This window comes from Protopterus annectens, chromosome 4.part1 (assembly GCF_019279795.1).
Source record: "Protopterus annectens isolate FY-2018-M chromosome 4.part1, PAN1.0, whole genome shotgun sequence".
Lineage (NCBI taxonomy): Eukaryota > Metazoa > Chordata > Ceratodontiformes > Protopteridae > Protopterus > Protopterus annectens.
Window position 1 is genome coordinate 805,461,046 of NC_056734.1, and position 25,000 is coordinate 805,486,045.

Genomic DNA, 25,000 nt, shown 5'->3' on the forward strand with positions numbered 1-25,000 from the left:
CAGTAGTTACATTTACACATTCTAAGATTTTACAGAGCTGGAAGTTACTAAAGAGAAATTCCATGTGCAACTTAGTGGATTGTACAGGTGGCAGTTATGTATAAAAATTGTTTTGTCATTTCAGTGACAGGTTGAGTGTATTCTGTTTAAGGTGAGTATTTGGAGAGTATCATATGGTGAACACAAAGTCTCAACCTTGAGATGAGTATGTGCAGAATGAAGATCGGTTAAGATGTTGTTTAAGCAGTGGTTTCAAACTATGGAATTTGTTGGAGAGTTTTATTTGTGTGGGGATACTATTCCAGAGTTTAGCAATGTACTGGGAGTAGAGAGAGTCTCCTGCAACATTATTTGACTTATTTGTAAGGAATAAGAATTTGGTACCAGAATGTAGGTCCCTTACTAGACAGTAATACGTTATATAGTGCAGGGCATTTTTCTGGATGATGAATGACTTTCTGTGCTGTAGTTAGTTGTGAATATGTTAGGTAGTTGTGTAGTTCAAGCCAGTTTAATTGCTTAAAGCTATGACAATGGTGGGTCCTATGAGGGAGATTGGTGGCAAATTTAGCTACTTTTGTAGCAGGAGGTAAATTTCTTTCTTTGACTATTAAGTTTGTTAGGATAGGAGCAGCGTATAAGACAGTCACCAATAAGAAGGTGGTTGCTAGAGTTTTTCTTGCAGTATCTGTAAGAAATACATTGATCCTATAAAGGGAGCCTATTTTCTGGTATGTAGATTTAATTGTGTGCAGTATATACTGGTCATATCTATTATAACACCTAGAAATTTACTTTGAGTTACAGTTTCAATGATAGTATTATTTGCTAAATTTATGGAAAAAATGCTTTTGATTTTGGCAACTTTTGAGGTAAAAAGCATTAGCTTTATTTTCTTGGGACTGAGTAGGAGGTTTGACTCTTTAAGCCAGGTTTCTACAGATTAGAAAGATTTTTGGGTAATGTTTTGGAGCTTTTTTATTGCTGAGCCCGCACATATTAATGTTGAGTTATCTGCATACTGAACTAAAGTAGCATGGTGAGTAGAGGTGTGGAAGTCATTAATAAATATATTAAACAGTACAGGACTCAGGAAAGAGCCCAGAGGGACACCTGCAGTAACTCGTTGAAATGATGAGTAGGTTTATTGTCATTTAACGACTTCCTGCCTTCCAGATAGGTAACTAAGAAACCACAACACAGAGTACAAGGAGTATTGTGAAAGTCCTATTGAGGAGAATTGAATGAGCAGTTGCTGGTGCGAGACAGTATCAAATGCCTTGACAAGTCTAAGAACATGGTGGACACAAGAAGATCTTTGTTTATATGTTTGTTTATTATATTGGTATAATGTTGTAGAATAGTAGTGACACTTTACTGGGGCCTAAAGCCATGATGTGTTTCTGAGAGCAGGTTATTTGAGGTTAAGCATTGCATCAGCTACATATGTACACATTTTACTAACATTTTGGAGAAGGAGGAGAGAATCGCTATTGGTCTATAATTATTAAATTCTGTAGATGTGCCACCTTTATGCAGTGGTATGATGTAGGATATTTTTCCACAGTGATTGGGCATATTATTCTGCTATGGACCCATTAATTAGCATGGACACAGGGAAGGCTATTACTTCTGTGACCATTTTTAGGTAGTCTGATGATGATTGGTCTACAGCTAGAAGTAGTTTTTAGTTTAAGGATCAACTTCCTGATGAGCAAGGTAGATACTGGACTATAACTGAAGAGCTTTGGGTGGTTTTGATTGCACAGGGGTAGCTAGAGGGTGTCAGATGTATTACTGTGTAAGAGAGATAATATTGATTGTATAAAGTAGGAAATAGTCTGTCATATTGCCTGTTTTTGGAGAGGGAGTGGTGGTCTTGCCAGGGTGCAGTAGTTTATTTAATGATGACCAAAAAGTTTTGGGTTGTTTTTATGTCTGTCTTGCAGGTTGATGTAGTATCTTTTCTTATGCTGTTTGACATGAAGTTTTTCAAATTTCTAAGATGCCTAAATTGCTGGCAGGCATTTTGGGTTCTATTTTTAGACCAATTTTTCCAGGCTTTATCCTTTTTTGTTGTGATTTCTTTTGTTTCTTTTGTTAGTCATGGTGCAGGGTTATACTTCACTCTTTTATTACTTACTGGTGCTATATTATTTAAGGTCTGTAAGAATATGTTATTAAAGAGTTCTACAACAGTATCTAGTGGCATTGTTCTAAGTACATTCCATTTGTATTACTTTAGTGTTTCACTGAAAATATCTTTGCTGAAATTGGTTGTATTTTGTATTGGTTTATAGATATGTTTATCTAGGTTATGGTGAGTTCTTATAGCATATGTTGGTATATGGTCACTTATGCTATCTGAGAGGGAGCTTACTTTTGTCAGTTTGTTAGTTTGTTTATAAGAATCCAGTCTAATGTTAGGTTTCTCCCTAAAGTTTTATTGATTCTAGTACGTATGGTTATTAATTGTGTGAAGCTGAACAAAACTGTGGATTCAGTGGGGATAGTGGACGTTGAGTTGCCAGTCTATATTTAAGTCTCCCAGTATTATAGTTTCATGGTTAATTTGTTGGGATATCCAATACATGATGCTTTCAGCAGTATCAGTGTTATTCCCTGGTGGTATATACATTTCTGTTAAACATATTGTTTTCCTATTGTTTATTTAGGAGTGTTATTAGAAGTTCAGCATTGATAAATGTGGGTATTTCCTGTAGAAGTAAGGTGATAGGGCATTTTTATAGATTATTACCACGCCACCTGCACACTTGTTTTATCTGTCATGACTGTATATTGTATTTGGGAGTGATCCCATTATCCTTTATTTCTTTTTTTTACCAGGTTCAGTAGCTGTGACTACATCAGGAGTGTATGTGGCAAGGTAGGCATGTATGCATGGATTTTATTGCACATACTTCTTAGGTTCATATTTGGTAAGGTGATTTTGGGTTCTATCTTTGTTGAGATGTATTAGATGACTGGTTCATTTTGGGGTTGAAAGTGATGGCTTTATGAACAGTGGGATCCTGGTTGGGTGACTATCTCCTCAGTAGCTAGTGCCTATATGCTCACTCATCTTATCAATACCCATTTCCATTTGTCTAACCTTCTGTGTGTCATTTTCTGTCTAGTTCCCTCCTAACTATCTCTTGGCCTGACCGAAGATTCCCCTCCCATTAGGTTTGTATAACCTCTAAATTCAGTCACCATATAATCCATTTCTCTTCTCGTAACCTCTAAAACAGCCATCTAGCAATCCTCTTCTCCACATACTATACAAGCATTCCACTAACCATTTGAACATACCTGTTGATTGCTTTTTGTAGTACCACCGTAAACGTGACCAGGGCCAACCTGCTGGTTTCACCCTCGCTGCGCTCGGGCTTCACTCTGCTTTCTGACCCTACCCCATTCCCACCCACCCCTACTTTCATTAGCTTTATAGTTCCATAGCCACACCCTCTCATTACAACTACCAATCATATTCCCTCACCCAAATCAACTCACCTATACACTTTCTCCTCTAAACCCCTCCCACTTCTTTTCTACCACCACTCAGACAACCCACACCTCCCTTTTGAATCTCTCCCACTTCATTTTGCCACTACAGTCATAAACATTCTAACTAAACTAACATAGCTAACATGACTACCATTAACAGACCTCCTGTCACAAACAGAGCTAAGACCTAGCAAATGTCTACTAAATTAACTAACCAGCTACTATTTCTGATAACCACTCTCACCCTATTGAACTTAGCTTCTTATAACACATCTTACCATTCCATTCTTAAGAAACCTCCCCCGTCCCACACCACTTCAAACTCCCGCCACCCACCACCCAAACCAGTAAATATCCCCATATGCAGTTCCATTTTAATAACTCCACATTAAACCAAGCAAAAGTTTCACTATGTTCTCATACTAACATACCTAGTATCTCCAAGAAATATGACAAAAACATTAACAAGGTCTTAAAATTTGTGCTAAATATAGCATTAAAGCTGACCATTAGTGAGGACATACATCCAAACCTGTAACCCCTCTAACTTGGTCTCACAAAATGCTATACAATCTAAACATAGTCAGGCATCAATCATTCCCAATAGGGACAAATCTGATATTCTAATAATGAATATGAATATAAGAAGTGTAAACAGCAAAATCCACGACCTCCACTCTAACTTCTCCCTTTACTCCCTTGACATTGTACTTCTCACCAAAACCTGTCTAAACCCTAACACCACCAGCAATGAAATACTACCACCAGGTTATAACATCATAGGTACAGGCAGAATAAATAAAAGGGGAGGAGGCATAGCCCTACTCTTCAAAAACCACCTCTCAATAGAAACAATAGATGAAAAAACTCTAAACCTTAAAAATGCTGAAACAGTATTTGCCAAACTGAATATTAACCACAGGAAACATATATAAATAATAGGTATCTATATGCCACCAGGGGACAATATCCAGATACTAGAAAATTTATTACATTGGTGTAACAAAACTTTACCTCAGGAAACACTCATTATGGGTGACCTCAACATTGGCTGGTTAGATTGCAACTCCCCAAACCCCAAAAATTGCATTAACCTGCATGGCATTTCTCAACTCATCCAATCACCCACTAGACTTAATAAGCCATCTAACAAACACTTCACTCTAGACAGGATACTAACAAATAGGCCAGCCTTCTGTCCCCACTCCGGTTGTCTACCAGATAGTCTCAGCAATAACTTTCCAACATATTTAGTCAGGAAATGAGCAAGTCCAGCTAAACTACCCACACTATTACAAATAAGAAACAAAAAACAACAAAACCCCAATAACCTTATAGATATACTTAAACAGAGTAATTGGACAGCATTGAAACAGCTTCTCCTACAAGAAGCTGTTGACTATTTCAACTCCACCTTCCTTTCCATACTAAATTCTTACATTCCCAGTAGATATATACATGTCAAATCTAACTATGCTCCATGACTAAAAAAGGAAACACCAACACTCCTTAAAGCAAGAGATAAGTCCTAGGTAACCTGGAATAAAATAAGATCCCAACTAGCTTTATAATCTTACCAGGAACGTAGAAATAAAGTAAAGAGACAAATTAAACAAGACACAATAAATTACTATGAAATTCAAACTAAGCACCAAAAAAATCCACAAAAATTCTGGTCCACAATAAACAATATCCTTCTACCAGGCAAAATCAATACACCCCCTCCTACCACTACTAATAGCTCAGACAATATTGCTACTCATTTTAATAAATACTTTACTGAAACCATCTTTGCAGTGTCTAACAAACACCCTCTCCTTCCAAAACTGCCACTACCACTCTCATCATTAACTCAACCTTCTCCCTACAACATGTAGCCACAAGCACTATCAAAAAACTGCTGAAAAAACTAAAACCCACTACACTAGCAGCAGACAACTAGCCTGCTGGATACCTAAACCTAACAGCAGATGGTATAGCCTAATGTATAGGAATACTAATCAATCGGTCCATAGCAGAACAACAAGTCTCTCCCATTTGAAAAAACGCTTACATAATACCCTTACATAAAGGTGTCTCTTCAACTGATTTCACTAACTATCGTCCAATAGCAATATTATCGCCACTGTCTAAAATTCTAGAGAGGGTCATTCACATGTAAGTTACTGATTATCTGATTACTAATAAACTCCTAACAAAAACCCAGCACAGCTTTCGACCATTCCATAGCACAACTGCATTATTTAATTTACTAATACTGTCAGCTATCATAGGAACAACAATAATTATGTTTCTTTTATCTTTTTTGACCTATCAAATGCCTTTGGTATGGTTTTACATACTAAACTTCTAAATGTCCTCTTGGAACTAAACTTTTGTAATTCTACCCTTGCCTGGTTCCAAGATTACTTCACTAGATGCCAGCAAGCAGTGTCTTGGCAACAGACCTTATCTCCCCTTTTGTCAGTGACCCTAGGAGTCCCCTAAGGCTCTAGCTTAGGCCCACTTCTATTCTGAATGTTTACCAATAACCTCCACTTGTTAACACCTCAGGCTTTGCTCATCCAGTATGCAGACAACTCAGCAGTGGTATGTGCCACACCCTCACTACAAAACCGCAGAATCTAACACAAAAAGCCTTCCATTCAGTTGAGTCCTGGCTCACAAAAGCTCAACTAATATTAAACCCTAAAAAAAATCAAACTTATGGTATTCCAGCTCTATAAATCTGTCTCACCTAGGAAGACATTTACCATCTCATCATTAAACAACACTATCATATCCCCATCACCTCACACCAAACTTCTAGGAGTTGAAATTGACTGCAAACATAAATTCGATACACACATTTCCCGGACTATAAAAAAGAACATAAACTTGATGCATTATAAAAGAACAAATATTACTTCACTAACAATACTAAGATTGCCATTGCAAAACCCACTTAATCTCTACTCTAATGTATGCAGCTCCCATACTAACTAACCTAAAGAAATCTGAGATACAAAAATTTGAATCCTGTTGCAACAAAATTGCCAGGTATGCTACAAACTTCCCAGCTAGAACCCACCATTGCCTTACACTGAAGCAACTCAACTGGTTAGAGCTCATCCAGCTACAGGTAACAATGGCCCATAAAATCCTCTCTGACCCTGAGAAAATACCTGCCTTACAAACTCTACTGCAACCTTATGCCACTAACCGATCATTATGCTCCACTAACAAACACCATATAAAAATCAATGTATCCAAAAATCAAGCAGGTGATTCTCTCTTCTCAAACTACATAGGACAAATCTGGAATGCACTGCCAAAAAATGTTACTACTTCTACATCCCTAGCTCAATTTAAAACAACTCTAAAAACCCACCTCTTAACTAAATGGCTGTGTCCCTGCTCTCCCCCTGATTAACAGCTCTCTCTCAATCGCTAGTCTTGCCACTACCTCAGCATAACCTAAGGGTCTTTCTGGCACCATACCTACCTCTGTCTACAGATACTGCTACTGCTACTTTCATAATTTATACTTTCACCACTATATCTAATATCAAGATCAAATAGCACTGTCTACACCAAGTATTTTATTATATATTTTATAATTATAGAACTTCTCTAGAAACCTTAGATGGTCCATTGTCCTATTGTATAGCAAAGTCTGTTATAATAATCCACTGAATTTTATTTGTGAGAGAATTCCTAACTTTTTTAATGTATAAACTGAATTAGCCTAAATATGTAACTAACACCTTATACTACATTGACTTTGTATTGTTACTTCTATATTGTTACTTCTGTATTGTCACTTCTGTATGTTCAACTCTTTTCTCCCTGGGCCTCTGCTGAAAAAGAACATGTGTCCAGTTGGACTTTCCCAGTAAACAAATGTAAAATAAAATAAAATAAATAATAAATAATTTTTTTAATTGATATTTTCCAGAGGAAAGAGTGTACCCGGTTATATTCTGATCTTGGTTTGGTATTTGATCATAGATTTGGATACTTAGTCTTAAGATATTTATAGATAATAAATCAAATATGGTTCATTTGTAGAGACAGGGTGTTATAGAGAAAGGCGGGCTGGGTAGATGTTACTATTCTTTGTGAGAACTGGTTGAAGGCCTAAGTGCTTGAAGGAGATGGATTTGATAATTGGTGATAAAGGCTGGTAGAGTGAGGAGCAGCAGTAAAAGAATCTGAGTTAGGAGCACGATATTTAACGTGGGTTTATCACTGTTGTAAATAATAATTAGAAAATGTTAGAAGGGAACTGGTTTGGTTGGACAGATGTAATTGATAGTTGTAGGTGTCAAGGTTTAAGACAGTTTGAGAGAGAGTCTTGGGTGGTAAATGAGTGGGTGTTACTTTTGGGAGCAATTCTATTGATGTCTTCTGGAGGGAACTGATGGTGTTGGTTTGAAGAACATGTGGATGGTGTTATGGAAGTATAAATGTAGAGTATGAGGGGGTGAGTGGGAATTGAAGTAGGGTATGGGATCAGAGTGAGCCTGACCATTAGAGAGGGCAAACAAAGTGAGTTGAAAACTTGGCAAAGATACAGAGGAAAAGAAACTATCAGTGACAACTTAAACAGCCACAAATCTGCTGAGAGAGATAAGTAAAAGGAACAATGCAGTTTAAAGGAAACTTTGAGCTGGTAGATGACAATCTTGATTTTGTTGTTCTAGGACACAATTTTATAGGAGAGTTAGTCCAATTTCAACTTGACCTGACTAAAGGTGATAACTGTAACAAATTCTACTGTTTGAACAGGTCGCTATCACTTAGGCAAAACCTTAGTCTGCCTAATCCCTACTCATTAAACTTAAAATGTAGAAGGTCATTTCAGCAAGCACTAACATTAGCAAAACGTTTTCAAAGGAAAGGAAGTTAGTTGGCTGCTGTTACACATTTGGCCTTTTCCCCACTGGAGTGTGATCTCAGAATTGGTATATATAATTGGGGGGTGTGGGAGTGAAGCCCCCCACTTGATAAAAGTACATTTATGTTGTTTGTCTGATGATCACTCTGGTGGTCATGTAATTTTTCTCCCCAGGGAAACTTTTCAGTGATGTGAGTGTTCACTAAAATGGTGTCCAATGTTTTAAGTTCTATGAATAGGGTTAGACAGAATGAGGTTTCGACGAAATGATATAGACCCCTGTTTGAACAACTGTATAATGTAAGGAGAATTCTATGGACTTTCAAATGCAGTGTCCAAAGGCCCACCAACCCCTGCAGATCAGCAAAACAATGAGAAAAAATAAGCCAGAATGCAGTAGTGCAGCTGTGGAAAATTACTGGCTCAGAACTCAGTGGTAACACAAGAAGAGAAATAAACTTAAGGAAGGGAGACAGTGGACAGTCATTCAAGTACAAGAAGGGTGAAATCTATTTCATAAGCACAGAATTACAAAATGGCTACCATTGGTATTATACTTTTGTCACTGAAGACAGGCCACGTGGCTTACCATTTACTGTGATCACATTTTAAACCTAGCTGATTACCCATAAATATATTTGCTGTGACAGATTACTGATGTGGGTATTCCCTATTACTGTAAGGAAGAACCTTTTAGCAAGCCAGATGTGTCCACCAAGAACTGTTTAAGTTCTTGTGAACTCATATTCCTTACTTTAATAATGTTGTCTACCCACTTTAGCCTGTGCTGTCTCCTCCTTTTGCCTTTAATCTTTACATAGCATTAGTGGTTTCTTCAGTGAATTATTTCTTTGTATTGTATAGCCAAAGTATTTCAGTTTAAGGATTCCCATCAGGCCCGCTAATGAAAAGTCTGAGTTTATTTCCTTAAGGACTGATTGATTTGATCTTCTTGCATACTACAAAATTCTCAGACGTTTTCTCTTTGAATACTACAATTCAAAAGCATAGATTTTTCAGTAGCCTTTCTTACAGTACAGATTTTTACAGCCTTATGTTATACTGGAGAAAAAAAAAACACAACTTTGACTATATAAACCTATGCTGACAATAAGGATTATGGATAATGTCTTTGTTCTTTAAAATCTTTTCAAGATGTGCCATAGCTTTCCTTCCAAAAAGCAAGTATCTTTTAATTTCATGGCTGCAGTCACCATCTTTAGAAACCTCTAATCTCAGAAAAATAAAAACTGAAACTGCCTCTACCTCTTTCCAGTCCATTTACAAAGAACTGATAGGGCAAGATGACATATATTTTGTAATGTTGAAGAACATGCCATTTTTGCACTTTTTACTTTTGGCTTCTTCAACAGCTTCTTGAATTGACTGTGGTTCAGGTCATCATCTTCCTTTTCCACATATTCATGTATCACAGTAGTATCATCTGCATATCTGAGGTTGCTAATATTTTTTGACTGTTTTGATTACAGTATGATTCATATAACCAAGCATTTTGCATGACATGGGATATAAATTGAATAAGTAGGTGAAAATATACAGCCTTGTCATTCTCCTTTGCCAATACTAAAGCAGCCAGTTGTTCTATATTCATATTGCTCCTTGTACTGTGTATAGATTCTTCAGGAGACAAATAAGGATACCTGATATCTCCGTTGGACTTGCCAGTGTGTGCTATCCTCCACCCAGAGTAGTCAATAAAACACATGTAAATATATAAGAACTCCCTCGCTTTCAATGTTATCCAACAGATGTTGACATGTTGATTTTTAGTGCCCCTTCTAAAACTAGCTTGTGCTTCTAACAGTTCTAAGCCCATATATTGCAGGATCTTGAACATTACTTTGCTAAAATGTGAAACAAGTGCAACTGTTTGATAATTTGATCACTCTTTAATATTACCGTTTTTGGGACTGGAATATAACTGTCTTTTTGCAATCTAATGGCAGCTATCATCTTTTCCAAATTTGAAGAATAAAAATGGATAGAGGTAAAAACAAGGTGCAGAAAATATATAAGGCAAAAACAGAAAAACTGCACCAAGTTAACACACAAAAAATGACACCTATTTAAGCTGCTTGTTATTTTATAGTAGTGTCTGATGAAGCAACAGCAGTTGTGAAAGCGCTTACCTTTTCTTTTTTGGTTTGAATAAACATCATTTTTGTGTGTGTTAACTTGGTGCAGTTTTTCTGTTTTTATCTTTTCCAAATTTGCTGGCTAATCCCAAGCAGCACTGCAACAGCACAGTTTTGAAGAGTTTTAAACAGTTCAGTTGGAATCCATCAGCAAGACTTTCTATGGTCAGTTTAATTTTACTCTCCAGCATGTCTGACTCTAGACTAGAGAACATACCTCTATATGTATCAGTGATGGTATAGTCCTTCTTATAGAACATACCTCTGTATGTACCAGTGATGGTATAGTCCTTCTTATAGAATTCTTCTGCATATTCCTGCCACCTTTTCTTATTATTTTATGCTTCTGCAATGCGGACTCTTTGTCTTTTCTCATGTCCATTTCTACCCGGAAGTTTCCTTTAACTCATTCCCTCCAAATCTGAATGTCTGCAGGCTATACTCTAACTTCCAATAGCTGCATCTTGAAACTTTTTCCAAAATTAGGTTGTATCGTATTATTTCACACCAACACTAATATCTCTAGAAGCTTAAACTTAATTAAAGAAGTACAAATGAAATCATGTTTAGCATGATTTAATCTTTACAGTGGTATTGTTCATGTAATTATAGGTCTTAAGCTGGATTTTATATCACAATAAAGACACTAAATATTAACTTTTGTAATGTTTTGTAAACATATTACAATATACAATACCTCACTAATCATGCCACTTAAACATCTACTGTCAGCAGCAGTGAGCTTAAACATGAGGCTAAGCATTTATTTCTGTGTTAATTGGTTGTTAACATATTTAGCAATATACTGTATGAAAATTATGTCACTGTAAATAAATTGCATATAAATAACATGTAATATCTCTTTAACTGTATTAGAAAGAGGTCAAGTATCATTGCAGCTGTGTTGCCCATCATGTAAGCTTTAAGATGAAATCGTTCAATAGCTTCTATGTAGCATGATGTTGTAATTATTAATGTAATATGAACAAGCACTATTAGACATCTACAGGCATCACCAGGCAAACCCTAAAGAAGTACCTGGAGGCATCATTAGGATTTAATGGGTTAATATCTCCAAGCTTGTGTATCCCATTTTACTGTCTTCTTCCAGTTCTTTGCACTGCTTGTTTAAATATATCTCCTACTCGGGTCTGTGTTCGGCTAACAAAAAATATTAAATCAAACGTTACTTAATGAGCAGCACTTTTAACGATCAGGCATAACTTTGAAAATAAAGTCATCAAATGGTCGTAGTTAGCTAACAGAAAGAAACTGAGATCTGCTACTAGCTTACCAGTAACTTAGCTTTAACAAAACCCATCCTTTATCCAATTTAGTGCGACCTCAGAGTTGGTATATATATTTAGCTGGGGGGGGGTGTAGTGTCCAGTATTCATAAAATCCTTCTCTGAGGTTGCACTAAATTGGGGAAAGGGAAGGTTTTGTTAAAACTATGTTACCAGTAAGCTAGTAGTAGATCACGATCAGCCAGCTATGACCATTCGATGACTTTATTTTCAAAGACATGGCTGTTTGTTGAAAGTACTGTTCATTAAGTAACATTCGATGTACAGCCATTCAATTTAATATTTTTTCGATAGCCAAACATAGACCCCTCCTTCTCTCTGTATTCAGATTGACAGATTATTCCCTTTCTCTCAGTCTTCTTCCTGTTTGGAGTAATTTTTGATGCCATCGCCTTGACAATATTGTGAAGTTTTGCTTCTACTTCTTCAGGTGCTCTATCCATAAGATCTAATGTCTTAAATCTATCCTTTACCTCCACTATATATTTACTAGGTATAGTGTTTTTGCTGCATGCTTACTGGCATAGATTTTTTTTCTTTAATTTAATTCTAAACTTTGGAATAAGAAGCTGATGGTCTGAACCACAGTTAACTCCAGGTCGTGTTTTTTTTTTTTTTTTTTTTTTTGCTGACCGAAAAGAAATTCTTCCATCTGTGGCTGCAAAGTGTGTAGTCAATCTGATTTTGATGTTGACCATCTGATGACAGCTATTTGTAAAGTTGTTCTTAAGCTGCTGAAGGACATTATTTGTTATGGTCAGAGAATTATCTTGGAAGAATTATAATAGTGTATGTCCGGTTTAATTTCTTACTCTAATGACAAAGCTGTCTATTGTTATGTAATCCTCAACTGAAGCTTATTTTTAACTGGGAGGAATCAAAGACATTATTTCAAGGGTCTGACAGCCAATAAGCAATCTGAGAGTGACACTAATATATATATGGGTTTATTTAGTTTATACGAAGTTTCAGTACTTCGAAACCCACTTGGTCGAGACCAATTGTTCAAAGTACTAAAACTTTTAAAACAAAGTACGGAGATCACAATACAGTGCAGAATGGGAATATCCCCTTTTCCTTGCTGTAGTGCAATCTTGGAGATGGGATGTTTAAGTAGGAGGGGTGTGGGGGGCACAGCTCCCCACATGGGGGGATGTTTTCTGTGGTTTTTTTTTAGTCAGCTGATCCGGCGACTAGGCTTCAGTGAAAGTGCACTTTTGTTGAAATGCACTTTCTCTGAAGTGGGCATCTACTTTGTTTGTTCAATGTAATGTATTTTCGAGCAAAGTAGATCCACATATATATATACATATATATATATATATATATATATATATATATATATATATATATATATATATATATATATATATATCTTCTAAGGCTACTGGTTTTCTATACTACTATGCTAACATTCCACTTAAACACATCCAGCCACTATTCATGATTCCATCCAAACTGTGTTTTTCTTTATATTTACTCATTCAGTGATGTTTCAACCTAAGGATAACTGCACAGATTTAAAGACTATTAGCAGAATTTTCCATTTATACCTTCTTATTACTAGTATTCTCCTTTGCTACTGTGGATCCATTTTGTAATATAGTTATTGTTCTGCACTTTTCTGCATTTTAAAAAATTGAAATTAGATGTGTATGGAAAAGCATCACTAAACTACTAAGCTCAATAGTGCTTGTCAGAACAGACCATTTATATCTCATAATATATGCAAAATGTTTAAAAAATTATAGGTGACAATAAGATATGTAGTTTTATATTCTGTAACTTCGGTATTAATTTGATTGCTGTCAGGGCCAGAGACAGCACAAGGCAACCTCGGCCACTATTTAGAGCCTGGTGCTAGCTGAGGGGGCCAGTGCATACAACACTAATTAAAAAAAGTCCTAACTAGGATGTTTAAAAAGCATAATTTAAAAAGTCCAAACCAACTTTATTCCTCTGCATACCATCTTTTTCATTGTCTCTGCATTGCATGTTCCAGTCTTATTGGCAAAAGCTTAAAGCCAATGAGACTGGAGCTGGGATGCACAGCCAATGAGAGACTTCCAGGAAATGGCATGAGTTATGAAATCTCTTCCAGAAAGTGGAGAATGCTTTTTTTTGTTTGTTTGTTTTTTTTTTGTTTGTTTGTTTTTTTTCCTAGATAGAAGTACAATGATTGAGGTGTTAATAAATCCAGGTAAACTTTCCTCCTCTTTGTCAGGACAACAGTCTTGCAATGGGGTGGTGTGCATTAATGATTGCAATGGAAGTGGCAGCAGATAAACAAAAATAGGCACATTAGTAACAGCAGATGAGCAAATGGGAACATTTGTAAAAGAGGTAGCAGTTCATGTGTGCATGTCAGTGTGTGTAAAATGCCCCAGTCAGGGATACCGTCTAGTCGAGCAGATTGCTCAGAGTCAAACATCGTACCTTAAGTACTGAATGCAAGAGTCTTAATCCTCCAACTGCTAGACTTCATTAACATTTGGTACACAACTGAGGATTACAGTCAGTTATTTGGTGCTATGATGTAAAAGGAAGAAAATTTATTGTAGTAAAAAGGATCATCATCATATGGGACCTGTTCTTTGGATGTGTTTTTGGTTTTCTTTTTCTACTGAATGTTGACAGTGTGTTTATTATTTAGCTGTGAATAAACTGGACATAATGAAGTCTACAAGTTTAATGTTTAACTATGAACACATTTTTAACATAGCTTGCTTTTTTTTCAGGCATACAGGTATGAAATGCAATGTATTTGGACAAAAACACTTTGTCTATTTCTTGGTGTATATGAGTAAGGCTGTGAGCTATTAAAAATGACTTCTTCCTTTAGTATATGGTTTGACTCCCTCAACCTTCATTTGTCTTCTATGTGATTCTGCAAAGTTACTTCATCAGGCAGTCCTTCTGAACTGCTACTGAAAAGGAACAGTTAAGTCCAATCAGCTGTCTCAGGCTGTTAGCAAATGTGTTACATATTTGTATTATGAATTCCTGCACCCTTCACTTAAGTATTAACTTGAAATTCACTATATGCTATTTGATTATAAATCTCAGCACATATCTTGTAGATTAATGGGTTGCCAGATACATTCTCACTAAATGTGAGCTTTAAGGGAAAAGAAGTTTACTGCTTCTTGTGCTAAGTCTATTTTCAATGTGAGAATGCTTTTTGTTTAAAAAATAGCTCTCAGTATTTTTTCTGTAAAATTTGAAATACACTTTTAATGAAATCCAATTGTCAGACATGTCTATTTGACCATAGATTCTGGAGGTGTATGCTATGATAATAAAGCATTATTATCAATACAAGTAAGTCAGACCTGTATTGAGTGATGGCAGTGGGGATAGCTATTCTTGATGATAGAAAAGATCTAGGGAGATCAAAAATAAAATGTAGGTGTCCTGCAAGCATGTAAGCCCCCCACCACAAAAAAAATGTATGTTATTTGCAGTAATACTTCTGATGTTTGAATGAATTCTGTGTTGTTGAACAAAAGCTGCTGCAGCATTTCTAACTGTTTTAATATTAATGATAAAGTCATTAATATATATGGAGTGTGTAAAATAGTCCAAACATTGCATTTTAGTAGTCTAAACAAGTTGTATTTTAGTAATATGTTTTGCAGTGCTTTCTTTACAGCCTCCAGCAACTACAAAGGAATTGAAATTTGTCAGGTCATATAGTCTGCATTATTTAGAGTGATGATCGCAACAGTCTGATCTTAAGCATCCATTATGTAGTCATTGTTGCATATTACTGTGATACAGTCTCTAAACAAGATCCGATTGTAATGAATTTCTGCATTTAGTCAAAAACGGTTACTCTGACATCTAACTCACAGTACTAATGTTCTGACTTGTTAATGAGCTGTTTCCTGTGGCAGGGGTGCAGGGTTTGAATATTTCCACCTTCATTTACCTACCATGTGAAACGGAGCAAGTCGCTTTATCACATAGTGTTTTGTAACTATTGCAAATTTGGGTTAGGCTCCTTAAAGGTCTCCAGGACTACATACCTAGTAACTATCAATCTGCCATTGTTGTTTGCCAGCCATTCCCTACCGTATAGCTGACCTAGTTCATTTAATGTTATGGCAATATCACCAGCACACCAAATTTTTAATGTAACATAGGTAGGTTATTCTTCAAGAACATCAAGCACTGAATTTGTAGATGAGGCACTGAAATGCAGAGGTTAGTTTCCTTTAATGTGAAATTCAGATTACTTTTTCTTTTGCAGAAATTGTGCATATTGACTTAGCATATGTTATCAGGTGGTCAATATTTCTTATGCACTCATAAATACTCTGCTATTTAAACTTTGTTGCATATGGATGGATCTTGTGGTATGATGTTAGTGATCATCATACAATTTTATGTAGTTCATTCAAAGATAGTAATAAAGTAGATGAAATTTTATTTCTTCATAACAATTAAGGGTAGACACAGGCAACAAAATGGCTATAACTGCTGCTGAGAGGGAGCTCTCTGTGGATGAAAGTATCTTTGCTCTTATATGGTCATTTTTTAAACAGTTTTTAAGCTGGATTTACAGTACGTGTGTGTGTGTGTGTGTGTGTGTGTGTGTGTGTGTGTGTGTGTGTGTGTGTGTGTGTGTGTGTGTGTGTGTGAGTGTGTGTGTGAATTAAGATGGAAGACTTTGGCTACTTTGTGTTTATGTGAGACAAATTTGAAATATGTGACTTTGATCATTATTACTTTTTGACACAGATGTCTGAGAAGGGCGCAGTCAATAATGTGACTATGATTGCTGGGTTTAGGGGATGTCTGTGGATAAAAATGAATCACTCTGCTGATTTGATAAAAGTTAAGTCAATTACTCTGTCTTTGCATGTCTAGTGTGCATTTGTGTAAAGCAAATTGGAAGAATTTTACTGTTTCCATTTTTAACACAATCAGACATGTGATGTGTTCACAGTCAAAGTGTGTAAACGTGTCCATATTCATTAAGGATATCCACACCTCCAGGCTAGGTGCTCAGCATAATGCATCCGAGATTATCTAAGTGCAACTAACTCCGGGCAAGACCGCAATCCAAATTGTAGCTTGCAACAGATCCCACACCATGCCCCAGGATTCCCACTCCTCATTTCTTGATACGCTGGAAAATATTAGGGTACAAACTAACACCCAAATAATGGGCGATTTCAACTACCCCACCAATAACTGGGAAAACTACTCATGTACGAATTCTTGTGTTCAACGTTTTATGGAATTCATAAATTCCAACACCTTGGATCAACTTATCCACACCCCCACCAGGGGCAGCAGTATCCTAGACCTGGTCATTGCCAACATGGACAACCGGTGTTCCACAACAAATGTCAATTCCTCATTGGTCAGATCTGACCACAAGCAAATCACCCTAGACATCCACATCCCACCCCACCCCCCCATTAGGGAAACCAACATAAAAAATGTCTCCAAAGCCAACTTCACGCTTCTTAAGACAGAAGTGGCAGACTTCACAACACCCTTGCTGACGGACAATAGAGGTACAACTGCTGAATCCTATACAATTGCACTTTATAAGCACTTACAAGAGTGCATGGATCGTGCAATCCCTAACAGAACCAAGATGCTATCCTCCAAAAAAAGGAAGCCAATATGGTGGTCCCCTGCTATAAACAAACTCTACAACAGAAGAAAGAAGCTGTTGCAAAAAAGAGTAAAATCCCACGATTGGAGGAACTCCATGGTCAGCCTCAGTAAGAAGCTGAGATCCCTCATAAAATCCTCCAAAGCTAGTTATGAAAACAAAATTGCCACTGATTCTAAAGGCAACCACAAAGCATTATATAACTATGTCAAGAATCTCAATGGCAACACTCAGATTTGCTCTGAGTTACAGCACAATGGTACTAAATATACAGAACCAACTGATATTGCCAACATCCTGGCAGATAGGTTCAGTGCTAACTTTACCTCTCTCTCATCCCCTAAAGGTCCCATACAGGAAGAATGTAAAGTTCCTGCAATCACGGCTGCACAGGTAAAAAACACACTCTCCAAAGCCAAGAACACAGCATCCATGGGACCTGACAACATCCCAGGCTGTGTTCTACATGAACTACAGAACGAACTGGCACCCCATCTAAGTACCATGTTCAATCATAGCCTCACCTCAGGCTTTGTGCCCACTGAATGGCACACAGCAATGGTTATCCCACTTCACAAAGGGAGGGCCACCATGGACCCCGGGAACTACTGCCCCATTAGCCTGACGAGCCTGGTCTGCAAGGCTATGGAACAGATCATCATGGAACTTATGAACAATGACATTGGTACTCTCCAAACTTTGGACCCTACCTAGTTTGGGTTTGTAAAAGGCAGATCATGTCTCCTAAACCTGATAGACTTCTTTAAAGCGGTCACCAAAGCTGTAGATGAGGGTAAGGTGGGTCACACAGCCTATCTAGATCTCGCCAAGGCTTTTGACACCATCCACCACTCTAGAATTATAGATAAACTCACTAAACTAAGTATAAATCCCTATGTCACAAGATGGATTGCCAACTGTCTCACTGACAGAACCCATACAGTGCAAGTAGCAGACTCTAAATCCAACTTCAGACCAGTGACAAGTGGAGTACCACAGGGTTCAGTCCTAGGTCCTCTCCTGTTTGGTATCTATGTCTCTGAAGTACAGGCTAACACAGAAGGTCTTTGGCTAACAAAGTCTGCAGATGACTGCAAACTAGGAGCAATAATCAAAACTCCTAATGATGTGGACATCCTACAAAAGGGCCTCACTGAGACAGATGCCTGGTGTCAAAGCCATGGCCTCAAGCTCAAGGCCAAAAAGTGCATTGTCTTCCCTTTTGGTAAAAACTGTGTACTCATGAACTACCACATAGGTGGTAGTCTACTTAACACCAAAAGTGTGATAAGAGACCTTGGGACACAGGTGGATAATAGTCTCTCCTTTGATAATCACATCACCACAGTAGTCAGGAAATCCTTCTACATGGCACACCTCATCACAAAAGGTTTCTCATCCAGGAAAAAAGAAGTCATTGTTCTCCTGTACTCATCACTCATTAGACCCATTATTGAGTACAACACCACTTTTGGTATGTACCTCACAAGACATCTACAACAACTGGAAAGGCCACAGAAATGCCTCACAAAGGGGATTACCGGCCTCAAACAGATGTCCTACGCAGACCTTCTCAAAAAAATCCAGCTTTACTCTGTCACATATCGCCTACTTAGAGGCGATCTCTGCCTAACATACAAAGCTATGTCAAACCCAGAGCTGTTAGACATGGTCCACATAAAGAAATCCCAATCCCTCCGAGCTACACACTCTAGGGACCTAAACCTTGTCACCACAATAAACAGAATATGCTAGAGGGATAGATTCCTGCCCCAGAGACTTCCCATACTCTGGAACAAACTACCTATGTATATCAAACAAAGCTCCTCATTTGCACTCTTCAAGAAAAATCTTGATGATTGGATGGGAGATAGGAAATTCACCCTGGGGATCACTTCTGTAGCTCTGCTTGACAGGGGCACAGGAAAATAATTGTCTTGGGTGGCAAAAGCCAGGGTACCGTTTGGCTAGACTTATATAGGCCCTAGGGCCAATGCCTAGTACCTACCTATGAACGTATGAACCTATGAATTGTTGAATACAGATGTTGATGGATTGTAATGACAGCTGTTTGAGTGGCCTTTTATCATTAAAATGTTCTGAAATCAGTATTTTTGTCATTATTGTTTATACATTGTTTAACTGCTGGAAAAATGTTTAAAAATACAAATTTAAAACACACCTTAATACATATTTTTGTATCAAACAATCAGGAAGGTGAATTAAAAAACACATGCATTTATACATGATCCTAAAAATGTATGTGGGGGGCATGGTTTGAAAATAGACCATGGCCACGGGTATACATAATCCACCACTGGCCAAATGCATTTTGAATGAATGTGAGTTTCAGTTTATTTTCAATGAATGTGAGTTTCAAGGGATACTGTTGCTCATGCTAAGTGTCTTTTCCATGTAAGAAAATGTCTATCAATGTTTGTGCTCTAAAATTTGAAATATTTTTTAAATGAAATTCAAATGTCCATAATCACTGTAAAAGTAAAGAAGAACATGGCATGCACACTAACAGCTATGATCTTTGTTTAGGGTAATTTAAGGAGAAACTGCCAAGTTATGGGATATTGGAATGGCTGGGGAGTGCTGCAGTAGCCTTGCTGTCATTATCTGTTATAATCCTTTCAGAAAACTAAGTCTTACCCCAGTCCCTCTAATGCTATTCAAGAAGCATACTCTCTGTTGAAAAATTCTTAATATCAGGATCACAGGTGGTGCAGTGGTACAGCAGTTAACATTGTCACCTCACAGCAAGAGGTTCTCTAGTTTGATTCTCAGCTGGGGTGCCTTCTTTGTGGAGTCTGCATGTCATCCCTGCATTCAAGTGAGTTTCCTGTGGTTTCTTCCCACATTCCAAAGACACACATTTGGAGCGTTTCTCCCCAGGCCTCCACAGAAAATAGGCTCTGCTCTAGTCAGACTTTCCCAATCAACAAATGTTAAATTATTTAATTCAGTCTGAACATGTGATTTTGATATTATAAGCCTGCAGCTGCAAAGTAATTGATGGTGCACTGTTCTTCTAAACAAATGCTGAGGATGCTTTCTATTTATATGCAAGTACATATTCACACAAACATTTTTCTGTAAATTGAAGTTGTCTGTTGCTTATTCTCTCACCTGTAGTTCACATTTAAGGCATTTATCATTTCAGATTAATAGTTCATTTTGAAATGTACATAGCAAGTGCGTTGGCTAATCAATTCTCTACATAGGTGTAAATCTTCTGTGGTATCCCTCAAAAAATAAAAATGCCATCCACAAATCTTTTAAAATATAATACATGTTGCTTTAATAGGTTCAATCCACTTAAAAGAAACTGCACCTCTCAGGCCAATAGTATGATGCTTGTGTAGGCACTGGCAATAGGTCTCTAATGCCAATGCCTGCAGATTGGTAGTATAAGATCTCATCGAAAAAAAAATCTAGTACACACACTAGTAATATGCAAATGTTTTCAATTTTTCAATCTCTGAAGTTACTAAGTACACATAAATGTTGCCAGATAGCTTCTACCCCTACCCACACACACACAATGTTTAGTGTTACTGCAATACATTGAGCTGCTTCCGTTAGTCATGGGTACAAGATTTGATTGCTTTCAGCTCCATTTGTTTACTGTGAGTGTGAACTAGTGACTTAACCAGATAATACTCCTGGGTTACCCCTGAAGAGGGAAACTTGCATCCAGTGGGCCTATCCAGTTAACAAATGAATAAAACAAAGGTAACTAGGAAAGGTGCAGAACTAGTGTTATATTTTGTCCATGTATATAAACATTGTCAAAAGTCATTCACTTGAGAGGATGGGTTGGAAGGATGGTCTAATGGTTAAGGTGTTTGCCTTACAAACACAAGGTGCAGGGTTTGAGTCTCACAAGGGATAATTGGCTAGGCTTAAAATGGCTCACAAGGGCAGTTAGCTTAGTACTAATCTATGAACCTATTCACATAATTAGTATAACTATTTACAATGACCATGAAAGATTTCAGAACATGTTCAGATCATAATGACAATGTTTCAGTAACCATTCAGGTCTTGGAATGGGACATCTCATGGATGGTTGTGGTAATGTATTTGGTAGACCACAACTGTATATTTTCTAGCTAGAAATTATGTACAATGGCCAAGAAACAGATGTATTTATTAATAATGGTGTGACAGACTATATAAACATCAATAGTGATAGCAAACAAACAAGTTTGTTCACTGCTGTTTGAAATATTTAGACTTAGTATTGAAGATCTTGCTTTTAAAGTCCGGGTATTACTAGAGAAAGTTTTTGAAGAAGGAAATGGTAGGACCTGGTTTAGATTATTTGCTGATGATTCCGTGTTGACGGCATAAATGCTAGACAATGTCCTATCAAGAGTGTTAAAAGTATGTCTGCATTTTGGAGTGTGTTCAAGATTAAAACTGCAAAAAAAGAAAAAATAGATACCAGACAAGGTTTGAGCAACTATGGTGAGATACAAGATAATTTGGACCCAGCCTATTTTATTTCGGTTTAGCACTAAGGAAGTAACTTAAAGATATACTTGACAATTCATTTGGAAAACTGAAGAGAAAATTGCATTCTTTATTGCAAGACAAAAGTTTAAAAATCATAAGGGCAGAATCAATAAATCTTGCACGTTCCACTAAGACTGTGTGCCTGTCGTACCATGATGCACACACAGTTGCTCACTGTTTTCTATTCAATAAGTGGCTCTACACAGTGTGTAGATCCACGTAACCAAGGTAAACACCCTGGCAAGCAAATCACAGCACAAGCAGCTAAAGTTTATGCTAATCAACCAATCCAGGATGGAGGAGCTATTCAACAAGCCGCAAAAGAGACCATGTAGACTCAGTGCTAGTTTTCAACAAAACAAGAAAGAGCCAGCACCCAACATCTCCTGTGGCTTGTTACAAAACACTTTTATTCCATGACCAATGGTCAACAATTTACCAGCATGGTTATACCGGTTTCGGCAAAAGCCTTCTTCAGCAACCAAACTTGAAAAAGTAAAAAGATGTAACTAACATTAGTATCTCCCTTATATATGGTGTCTGATGATGCCCTCTCGTGCACATAAGAAATACTACCATATCAATAATAATATGTATCATATGAATTTAAACAATTATTGTCATGTTACAAACATAATTAACTAAGTAAGACAAAGAGCACTTTGTGTCAATACAAATATACAACAAAGGTTTGAGTTCTCTATTTAAACATATGCTTAAACATCTGACAGAGTCCTTTAGTTTTATGGTCCTTGACCATATTAGGTTTAGGAACAAAGAGGCTCATACACTACATGAAATGTTAACAAACTAAGAGAAAATGTGGATTATTAAATTGGGGGCCCTTTTTTCTCCTGGGTTAAATGACCAATTTTGAAATATCTTCACAAAAAATTGTATATTTGTACATGGTGTCAAGGTCAAAAAGAATACATTGTTGCCCTTTTTGCTTTCCATCATGTAATGACACTTAGCAACATTGCACAGCAGTTGGCAAGCTTCCCCAACACCTGCAGCCATTGAACACCTGCAGATAGGACACAGTCAACAATTTAAAATGGACACATTCTATTATTTATGTATTATGCAACAGTAATTTAACTATTCCTGGGCAGCAGGTGTAAGTGTAGGGGTCTAATACAAATGGTCCTGGGTTCTAATACAGGAAGTGCAACATATTTTTACTGTTGTGACAGTACAGTTTATAGTAATGAACACAAAAATATACAAGTGTTATTTTAACATTCTTGTGGCAACAGGTGTAAGTATAGGGCTGCCATAAGCATGGTCCTGGGTTCCAATACAGACATTCCGGACATCTTACTGTTGTTCCATTTCATATTGTATTCAATCTCATTTATAACACTTTAGACATAATCATATATAGTGGAGCTTATATGAATTATATGTATTAGGGACAGCCTTACTGTGTTTTCAGATGTATGACTGAGGGTATACTGTCTACTATATTTCTGTAAGTATAATTCTGGGCTTGGATGGCCTTTGCACTTAAATAAGACACATACACAAATGAATCTATACATAAGGACCTTGTCAGATCACACACATACATGGTTAACAGCTCAAACTGTCATCTGTATTTATGAATGATTCACGACTATGTCTGAGAAGCACTTCTTCTGTGGCAGAGAGACAGAAAATCACCACTGTGAAAGAAAATGCTTTATCCCCTATGCATAGGTTTGAATCCCACACTGTAAAAATCTGTTTTATCAGTGTATAAAGCCAAACCAAAAATGTGTCATATCATTAAATATATGCCTCCAGTGCATGTCTGCAAAGTTAATCACCTAAGAGTTACAACATCATACACCCCTCAAATTAATATCAAGTATCAGACTAACCTTCCACTTTAAAAAAATTGATTTCCAACCTGCTTGCCACTGCTTCTCTCTGCTTAACATCATGCAAATGTGGTTGGTGTCATTGTTGTTTGGGTTTGCGCACTACCAGTAAACACAATAACAGGAATTGGTGGGAAATCATTATTTGCCATTGTTCTGCTATCAGTATTAGACATGTCTGGCTTTAGAGGGGAAGGTGCCCAGTTTAGGACACAGAGGTGGGGTGTTTAGGAGTCCAGAATATTTGCTGGACTCCTCGTAAAGTGCCATAGCCAAAGGCTTCTGCAGGGGGACTATTCTGTCTCCCAGTACGAGTCTGAGGCTTGGAGTAGTTTGGCTAAGGCTGTATCCAGTCCAATTGGCATCACACATACTCTGGAGAACAATTTAGACACCACTTCAATGATCTACAAAAGCAAAAGAGGGATACACTCAACCAGTGGTTGACTGAGTTTCAAACTAGTGACATCCCACAGTTCTGTAAGTAGGCTAATAAAGAGAATTTATCATACATAGAAGGCTATGCATAGAAAAGCCGGTATGCATAATGCTCTTCTGTTCTTTTCTTTTCACAGCTAATCCCGACATTGAGTTGAATAGGCAGGCTCATGCTGATCATATGGAGAGACAGAGGGAAGCCAATGGTATATATGCAACACAAAAGAAGTATTATTGTACCTTTAAAAGGTAATGATAGTTTTTTTTGTTTTCTATACAGTAGTCACAAGTGAGCATGCATGTTCTAACTGTAAAATCAAGAATGCATGCATAAGTCTGTAGCACAAACCAACTTTAGGAGTCAAGTTAAGACTGTAGTCAGAGCTTGTGGATTCAAATGCCATGAGTAACTACTATACAATACTGACATTTCTTTAATAATATTGCATAAATTAAACTCTATACAAGTGGCATAAATGCCCTGCTGTTAACTGTAATCTGTATACTTGGACCAATCATATGTGCAATATATGCACATTGCAAGGATTACTTTGAGGAATCCATAATTATAGTTTGTAGTAGTTAGGACTTATACTTAAATATAATAGTTCTGATAAAATAGTTGTACAATTGTGATAATGCAGTGTAGGTCACATGATAGTAGTAATTTTATCTCTTTTTTTTCCTCT